The sequence below is a fragment of the Stegodyphus dumicola genome, chromosome 10 (assembly GCF_044657685.1).
Source record: "Stegodyphus dumicola isolate Sdum_Otavi_A_Nest chromosome 10, ASM4465768v1".
NCBI lineage: Eukaryota > Metazoa > Arthropoda > Arachnida > Araneae > Eresidae > Stegodyphus > Stegodyphus dumicola.
The window spans coordinates 119,455,502-119,466,020 of record NC_140777.1 but is presented as its reverse complement, the minus strand read 5'-3'; positions in this window follow the sequence as shown (position 1 = coordinate 119,466,020).

Here is a 10,519-nt window from a genome sequence, read left to right as displayed (position 1 = left end):
ATGTTTTTTTGAATCTCTTCAAAGCTATTAAAATAAAGACCTTTGAGTTTTGGCGACATTTTGTTCCGATCCCTGTATAACTAATTGATACTGTAACTGAATAACTACAATTGATCCCTTATACGTAACTTTAACTATATATGCCTTCCAGTAATTTCGAGAAATGGAAGATGCTAGAAATTTCTCGGCAACAGGGGGAAAATTTTATAAGACCGGAGAGAATATCAGCTGTCAGTTGTTTAGTTCAACGTGAGCTTGGTATAGAGAGATCTCTGTAGGAGCTTTGCCTTTTTAGATGCGCTCTGCTTAACGTTCTTAGAAGTTTGAAGTGTAATTACTGATTGTACATTCTGTGGAGAGTATTTTTGTGGAAAATTCCAGAACTGTGAAGGGTTTCTTTTGATAAAGTAAATTTTATCAAACTATCATTGGGTATGTGTGCATTCAATTATACGAACATGTACAGTATGTTACTTCTAGTCAAAATGCGAGTACATTATTTTTGCGATCTGATCTTTGCTTTAAGTGGTGTTGCCACCTTTCAAAATTGCCGACCCTGACATTTTTAAATTAGGATGTTTAGGGAAATTAAATATATATATTTTGGTTTTACTTGTGGAAGAAAATTAGTATATTTATTATATGTTTTTATTACATTTATTTATTTATGTTTAAAGATACTGAATTAATTTATTAATTTTAAACTTAATAAATTGCTTTGCCTACTTTTGCTTTATAAAAAAATTCAATAGTAAAAGCCTATAATTATTTCAGTTAAACAAAAATTTTAAACAGCAGCAACACAAAACTCATAAGCTTTAACTGTTTGTTCATTTATTGTATATCAAATAATATATATACATATTCAGAACCTGTTTACTACCACGAATAATTAAAACAGAAATTAAACTGTCACATTCGCTTTGTAATATTTGCAGGTTAAAAATTCAAATAATCTACAAATGACTTTTACTTCATCAATGATTAAGAAAGATCGATATTGTTGCAACACTGAAAGGCATTCTTCCTTAATGATATCATAGGAAGGGAGAAATAAAATAAATTCTACAGTAATAACTACGCAAATCTGTATTTAAATCACTGTGACTAGTGTAATAAAAACCTTATATCGGGCCTTTTAAAATTGTTAAAAAAATTAAGGCTACATGCAAATGGAAAAATTAAAATAAATTTAAAAAAAAAAAACACGTTTCACCTTTATTGGTAACAATTGCTTGCATAACCCGCGCTTGGGAAATCTGTGACATCATCTTCTGAGCTATGAGTCATCGATCCTTGAGAAAACGGTCATAACCACAATTCACTTTTTAAACAGAATGGTGCGATATTACTGTATTGCTCCATCAACTAAGCGGAACGTGCCGTTACAATAAAACTCCCCCTGTCGTAGTAACCTATGGCTTCAGACTGTTTCTTTGCTCATTCTTATAGGGAAAATGTTAAACGGACAGAGAAACGCAGATTTAAACGATGTGTATGATGTCATTATTCCCATGTAGATGTAAATTTATATTTAGGTGTTTCAAGAAGTTTCGATGTATACTTATAAAGTTTTTATGTTAAATTTTAATTTAAATTACAATGTCTCACTCGGACATTGATGCTTATCATGAAGATTAAATTATTTCAACGTGCAAAAAATTAATATTTCTGAATTTGGGCATTTCAAATTTTTATGCACATTTTTCTAAAAAAGAAAGAACACAATTCAAAAATCAAATGGTTATGTATCGAAATATGTAATGTATGGTGATAGAAACATTTTTTATTGACTATAATAAACTTGAAGTGTTTTTAATTATCATTTTACTATAATATAAATTAAATGTCATTTTAATTCTGATTTAAATAAAAAGCGTATTTATTGCTTGATTAGACTGCTAAAATTTGAAAGATAAATTAAAAATCTTACACTATACTTTAACTGGCTATTTGTGAAGCAGCGGGGAGATAAATATTTTATGTTTCGTGCCACACAGCTCAACACACCATGTCGATGATAAATGCATGGTAGTATGAAATAAAAGAACAGTACAAAAATTTTGGATAAATTCCACTGAAGACGTTTCTAGCGTCACTAGTTGAAATACGTATTAGAGTGAAAGATAAGGTTTGGAAACATGACTGAAAATTTATTAATTCATTCTTAATGCATGTCAGAATTGATAAATTAATTAAGTTTAATCATTTTTTACCATATATTAATTTTCAAAACATTGTTTTATTAGTTTTGTCACTTCCTTTTTTTTTAAATTTTGTTCTACTTGCTTTAATGGCTAATTTCTAATGTTGTTTTAACGAAAAATTTTGTTTCAAGTTTCATATACCTGTTCTTGCTAAATATATTTGATAGGGCTTGCTTATGGAGACTGACGAGATATTTTGATTATTTCAGAACAAATACGTCGCAGCCAGAATTAGGTGACCACAAACTCCCTGAATAACTTTACCCTATTATTTCAGACACTGTATAAGAAGTGGTGTTATTAAACTGTTGCGTACGTACGGGTTCGTAATAGGTTCAATGCACACAGAATTGATGATAGCTTGATAAAGTTTATTTTACCAAAGAGTTCACAGTTCACAGTTCAAAAATACTCGTACAGCTCTCCACAGTATCACAGACTATAATCAGAAATTACTATGAACATTAAACACAACGCAATGCAAAGCACATCTAAACAGCGAAGCTCCCACGGAGAGATCTCAACACACCGAACTGACACTGAACTAAACACTTGAGAAACCGATCTTTTATAGACAGAGTTAGCTGTCCAAAAAGTTGTTACTACTGAATGGGAGAGACGTGTATTTTATGAATATAATTACATAATATCAAAAGAACTTAATACACTCATTGTTTCTCATTGCATGTGTAAATTCTTTGCACCATACAGGCCACAACTCATTCACACATTTCCGTGGGTATAGAGCAGAGAACCATTCTTAAGTGCTTGGAGGTCATTAATATCAGTTGGTCTCGTAGCATGCACGCATTCTCTCACTAATCCACATAGCCAAAATTATAGGGAGAGAGGTGTGGTGACCGTGCTGGCCAAACCAAAGATCCACATCATCCAAGCCAACACCCACCAAATGTTTCATGCAGGTACTCTCGAACAGGGAGGGTGGTGCACCCTCGTGCTGAAAGTAACTAGATTTTCTCATACAGAGAGAAGCTGTCTATAACAAAATTCGGCAACATATCGAGGTACAACTCTCCCGTTATAGTCTGATCATGCAAAAAATATGGACTAAGTACTCTAAACGGTGAAATGCCACACGATACATATTTCGGAGAGAATCCAGTGTGCTTTCTTACTGTATGGGGATTATCTGTACTCCAGATAACACAATTGTGCTTATTCACGTAGTCGCTGACATGAAATTCGGCTTCATCTGACGTAACGCACACAACATTAGGGTCTATGTGCGTCATTTGTAATAACACTTCTGCAACATGTACACGAGCAAGTTTATCTGCATCAGAAAGGGACTGTATCATTTGAATGCGGTAAGGCTTTATTCCCAGATCGAGGTGGAGAATTCTTAAAACACTGGTTCGCGGAATTTCCAATGGTAATCTTGTAGTTGACTTTCCTAAACTCATGATCATTGTTTCTTCAACATCTAGGATGTTTTCTTCCGTTCGAATACTTCTGCGACGTCCACTGTTTCTTTTACAGTCATTAGTCACAGACCATGTTCGCACAAATTTCTCATGCACTCGACGGACAGTTAAACGGCTTGGGGATCTTTCTTAAACCATATTTTTGAGCTTACTGATTCCACTATTGAGTTTTTTAAATTGGATATCCCAAATTAATATGTTCAGTAGAAGCCCAGAATGTTTCAGATACGTTGCTCAAATTCTTTTTGAAACCAGCATTGAATATGTAATATTTTAATAATCTTTTGTTAACACATTTTACAAAAAAAATAATTCAGTATTTTGCCACTGCTTCAATGGTAAATGATAACTGACGCCTTTTCAAATTCTAACAAAATAACTCTCTCAGTGATCTAATTATCCAATTTAATGGAAACAAATAAGAGGAAATTAAACCTTACTTCATCACTGCCCAATCGTTAAAAAAGTACTAAGTAGCATTCTTATCTCATGAACAGTCACGGGTATTGGGAACTCTGAATCAGAGTACTTTAGTTATGGACCCCATGTAAATAAACATTATACATGAGAACACTCCTACTCTCCTCCCCCCCCCCAAAAAAAAGAAATTTTATTTTGGTAAGAACCAACCTTAAATGGAACTACCTGTTTAGTAACTTTAATACCTAAATTATTGGCAGACCTTAATTACTGGTAACTGCTGACTTGAATTATTGTCAGGCGTAATCTGAAAATAAGCAAAAGTGAAGTTCAGACTGCCATATGTTACAAAATACTTGCTCAGGAAAATGATGTTGGTTTGACTTTTAACCCACAAGATGAAAAACAATTTTTGAAGACCATATCCCAGGAATATATATATATATATATATATATATATTGTTTATGCTTAACTTTTTTAACAGAAAAATGTTTGGCCATTGAGAGACTTACACTCATGTCCATAAATTAAGGATAATTCGGAGTCACGCGGAAATCGAACTCTAAAATAAATATATCACCTGTAAAATCACTACATACATCTTCAAGAATCATATGCAAATTTCAGGAAGTAACCAGATGACACCGATGATACGTCACAATGACGAGAGTGTAAGAGAGTGATGTATAAGGAATACAGGCAAACAAGTAAAATTGTTTGCAGGCGCTTTATAAGCATTTCAGTGCAATAACTGAATAGTTATGACACAGAGGACGCATTTGGAGGATTTTTTACATGGTAGAATTATCGGCCGTTTGTAATGTGGGCGTACCCAACTGGAAGTATCAGACGAACTTTGAATTGCCCAGAGTACCATCTCCAGGCTTTGGCAACGATTCCAAGATGGTGGTAATGTGAGTAGACGTTACAGCACAGGTAGCCCCAGAGTTACAACGTCGAATGAGGACCGGTATTTGGCAGTTACTGCCAAAAGAAACAGGCGGAGCACAGCCTCAGACCTCTCTCGTCAGCTCTCTTCAGCCACTGGTACGACAATTTCAAGGCAGACCGTGTACAGACGCTTAGGGCATATTGGTCTATATGCTCGTAGACCTGTCAGATGCGTTCCACTTACTGCAACTCACTGTCGCTTGCGCTTAGCCTGCAGTAGAGAGCATGCATTGTGGACACCGCAACAGTGGGCTTGTGTGATGTTTTCCGACGAGTCCAGGTTTAGCTTGCGGTCTGATTCTCGCCGGACTTTCATATGGAGAGCTCCAGGTACCCGTTACTACCAAGAAAACATCATTGAACGACTCCATTACGGTGGTGCAGGAGTGCTCGTTTGGGGTGGAATTATTCTGGGTTCCAGAACTGACCTGCATGTTCAAATTGGAACCATGACAAGCCAAATCTATCGGGACGTCATTCTGGAACAACATGTACGTTTGTTTCGGGGCGCCATGGGCGCACAATTTGTGTTTATGGATGACAACGCCCGTCCTCACCGTGCAAACATCGTAAGCGAATGCCTTCAATCGGAGGATATCACCCGTATGGACTGGCCAGCATTCTCACCGGACTTGAATCCAGTAGAGCACGTGTAGGACATGCTTGGCCGACGAGTTGCAGCCCGTCAACCTCCTCCTACATGTCTACCGGAACTTTGGAGAACATTGCTTTTTGAGTGGTGTAATATCCCCCAAGATCAAATCGATAATTAGATACTCAGCATGCCTAGGCGTAGTACGGAATGTATTGCATCGTCTGGGAGACATACAATATATTAACAATCATACCAACCATGTAATATTGGTTTTTTTTTTTTTTTTTTGGTAATTTGCTCCAGGGTGAAAAAATCACTAATTTTTTTAACAATATCAAACATATAGCATCTTTTTTTTGCTCTTTACCTTTTGTTTAATAAACAAGCTTTACAAATAAGTCAAATTTGTTTTGCTTCTAACTCTTCCTTTGTCTGATTTTGAATTATCCTTAATTTATGGACATGATTGTACATGGCATGCAATTTTTTGTTCAATTAAGGTGACAGCATACTGTGTATGTTAACTGGCTCTTCAGAATATATTTATAATGAGGATCAATTAAATTTAAACAGCCTTCTTTTCTTTCAATAATTCTTGATTATGAGACATACGAAAGCAGGCATATATAATAACAAGCTTCAAAATGGCAGAAATTTGGAAATGGTTAGTTCTTTTCAGAACTCTCTTTATCTAACAGCTTAAAGAAACTGTACATATCACATTCTTTTGCTTAGACCTTCATTACTTTCAAACCTGTTTAGACTTTCATTACTTTCAAAATCTCTGCCCCTTGTTAATCCTTCAGTATCTTAATTTTCTACAGTTTCACTACGGGGGGGGGGGTTCGAGGGTCTACACATGAAGGTAAGAAAGGAAGGAGTGGCCAACCGGTACTAGAAGTGAAGCACTGCTTCGAAGCTTTGGTCACCAGATGGGGAGTTTTTTGTTTACATTCAGAAGCTCGCTTGACAGTGTTCTGATAGTATTTCGACACACGACAGTTCCATACAAATTGAAAAAGGGACACTTTCGCATGAAAAAAACTTTCATAGTGTGATAGATAATAGCAATTTGTATAGTTTAGTGACATTTACGCAAGAATCACATCTTGGTTATTTTTCGATAACTAACAACCACGATTTTGATTATGAATTTGTTTTATAAAATTCTAAGCTGTTGAACTACAAAAATATAAATTTTAACAAAAATGTTATGCTTAAAGAATGAAAAATACCTTACGGTACCTTTAAAATTGTATACGTCTTTCGATATCCTTGATAGAGTATTCGCTATTTTTATTTTATGTTTCAAACGCCAAAATGTTTTAAATAAAATAATTTTTTTTCACATAAATAATTTTAAAAGGTTTCACATAAATAATTTTCACTAAAAAATTTTAAAAGTTACATGCTACATATATTATTGTAACATGTACCTTTTAAAATTTTTTAGAGAAGAGGCTTTACTGTTGCTCATTTTAAACTCATCATTTTAATTTTATATATCTGAAAAATAATCCCTTTGGGCTTACACGTTTTACTTATTTGGGTTAATTAAAAATAAAATATAGTGAATGCACAGAAATTAAAGATTTGCACATGCCGGAAAAGAAAAAAATATATCTTCCTTTAACAAAATACATAAATATTCATTAAATTATTTATAAATGTATTTGAAATGAAGAATTTATTCATTTATAAACAACTGTGAAGAAATCTAATTATTAAATGTATCTAATTTATAATGATTATAAATGTTATCTAAATATATAATAACCTTAATATTGAATTGTAAACATAAATTGAAATCCTGTTGACAAATACGTTATAAAACTATTTAAGCACAAATGGGTCTACCACTTCTCTTCCCCTACCATGGAGGTAGGAAGTAAGATGAGTAGCCCTAAAAAAGTTTCTCCCGTACCCTGCTCTGAAGCACCGGCGATCCCTGCGTGGTGACCAAAACATTGGGTCATTTACCGTTAAGTTCAATGGGTTTTGACGCGATCAGATGTAAATATTTTGTAATTACGTCGTAAATATACATATAAATGTATATATTTTCTTTTTCTACAACACTTCTAAGTATATGAAAACAACATATTTTTAAACAACATTTCATTCTGAATGGAATTAAATGTTATACTTTTCGCAGAACAGTTTAATTTGAATGAAATATTTTCTAACCTCCATGCCAAAAACCACTTAACACGTTCACGCCGAGGCCAATTTTTATGTTCTTCGCCGTGAGACGGTGCTCGAATTTTTGCCGCGTTTCATCTGGCGGCGTGCGATTATTACCTGTTCAAACCTGTATACGAGTTGTACGTTTGCTAACAGTTATGAATTATATTTGTTACTAAAAAGTTTTATAATAAATAAACGTTAATTTTTCATTACTTTAATTTCCAGCGTCTAATAACACAATCGAATGCTACCATCGGAGGCACGCAAAGTCTGAATGAGACAGACTGCGGGCCACCGGTGGCCCGCGCCGGCGCGAACCTGTTAAAGAGGATTTTTTTGCTTGCCATGTGTTTTTTGTGCGTCCCTTTTACTTTACATGCATCCATGCCTTCTCTGGGATTTTAACCCAAACCTAACGATATAGCAGTCGGGAGCTCCAACCTCTATACCAATCAAGTTGGAAACTACTACCTGCATCCATTTTGTCTTTTTTTTTTTTTTTTTCTTTGCTTTCATTTTTAGTTTTTTAAAGAGAAAAATCATCAGTTTCATCAACACTATTCACTTTTACATTTCCAGTGGTCCTACACATGAATTCCCAATATTACGGTCTATTCTGAAGCCAATACTAATTTTAATAATATGTTTAGGTTTTGCAATATTACAACAGAAGGATCTAATCTCCATGGTTACTTTTTTGCGCTACTGACTGATAATGGCAGTTCATAATCATTCACACGGTGTGTAAATGATTTTTTTGGCTAGGAAATACATTATACATACAACATGTAATCAGTCTTGAATGGGTTTAAATGCATTTGCACCGAACCAATCACACACACACTGAAGCAGTGCATTTCCACCTGGAAATTAAAAGCATCCAAGTTCTAAAGAAATCTTAATTTATAGTATATAAGAAATGATTTTTGTTAGTTATACCAATAACAAACATTAATAAAAGTGCAAAATATTATGAATTATTGATTGTTTCAAAATGACTACCAGTTCCATCATGTTGATCAAGTTACATATATACGTATTTACAGTTTAGAATAAGAATGGTACACTGCACACCAAAAACAGGGGGGAACAGTTCTATATCTCCTATTCTACTGGACCAATTCAAAAAATTGCATTTTTCATGTCTCGAAAGAGCAACTTAGGATATATACGTATTAGATTTATATATATCATTATTCTAATATAGGTATTTTTACACAAAATCGGACTTTTTCTGAAATGACATGCCAAATTTTTCCATATTTCGATTCTAAGACTCAAATTATGCCTAATATTAAAATTTGGTGTGAAAGTTACGGAGAAATTCAAAAACTTACCTTGCACAATTTTTAATTAACTAGTCCTTGTCAGATTATTACTTCCTTGTACGAAGTAGAAAGGAAGTATTGTAATCGCGAAAAGTTTCAGGCAGCATATTTCAACGAAAATATCCATTTTGACCGCTGTCGAATGCAATTTAACGATGTTTTTGCGTGATATCTGTACGTAAGGACAGAATAAGACTCGTTTCCTCCAAAAAAATTATAAAACTGCTTTAAAATGAATTCTGAAGAGAATTTTCGTGGCGTCTGTACGAACGTATGTGCGTACGTACATATCTCGCATAACTCAAAAACGAGTAGCCTCAGAACGTTGAAATTTTGTATATAGGACTGTACGTATAGGACTGAACGTTGAAATTTTGTATATAGCATGTAGATGTGCATCTCGTATTTTGGTTGCAATCGGCCGCACCAAACGTATATAAATATATTTATATAATATCCACTCTGTTACCCGGTAACTGAAACTTTTCACGATTACAATACTTCCTTTTCACTTCGTACAAGGAAGTAAAAATGATCAATTTTCGAATGCTGTTCATTGTTTCCTTGCGACTACGATCCATTTTTAAACAGTAAATAAAAAATATCGAAGCAAGCAAGCAACGATGCTTTTGCGTGCTATCTGTACGTAAGGACAGAATAAAAGACTCGTTTCCTCCCAAAAAATTGTAAAACTGCTTTAAAATGAATTCTGAAGAGAATTTTTCGTGGCGTCTGTACGGGGGAAAAAAAAAAAAAAACTTCATTCCTTCTTTGAGCATAATGAATTCCTTCTTACGATCAACTAAAAATACCTAACATTTTTAAAAAATATCAACACTTGCTTCCTGCACAACAACTCCAAATTAAGCTCTGCTTTAAATTTGAAAAGAACTTAGGTCAATCATCTTAGGTGTTATCATCTTAGGTGAACTTAGGTGTTATCAACCAACACGAGATTCAAGAAAATAGCATGTGTCATTGCCAACTGCCTCTTTACCAAAAATATATCGATCCTTTCCACCAGCATGTTATAACAGGAGATCTTAACATCATTGAAGACTTAGAACTACGAAACCTTTTACAACTTGGCACCAAATTTCGTCGTACTTTTAGTATCAATAAACATTTTTGCCTCAAACAATTCAATCAAGATCTTGATAAATTTATCATATTAGTTAGTAATAAATCCAATTTACCTACTACCACTTTTCTTGAATGGAAAGCTGCACTGATTACAGAATTTCAACATTCACTCTTCAAGACACCTTCTTTCAACCCTCCTACACAATAAGAAACGACTATTTGATCTCATCAACAAACTACAAGATAATTTTATCATTACAAAAATTGACAAAGCTAGCAACAATTTTAGTGTTCTTTGAAAA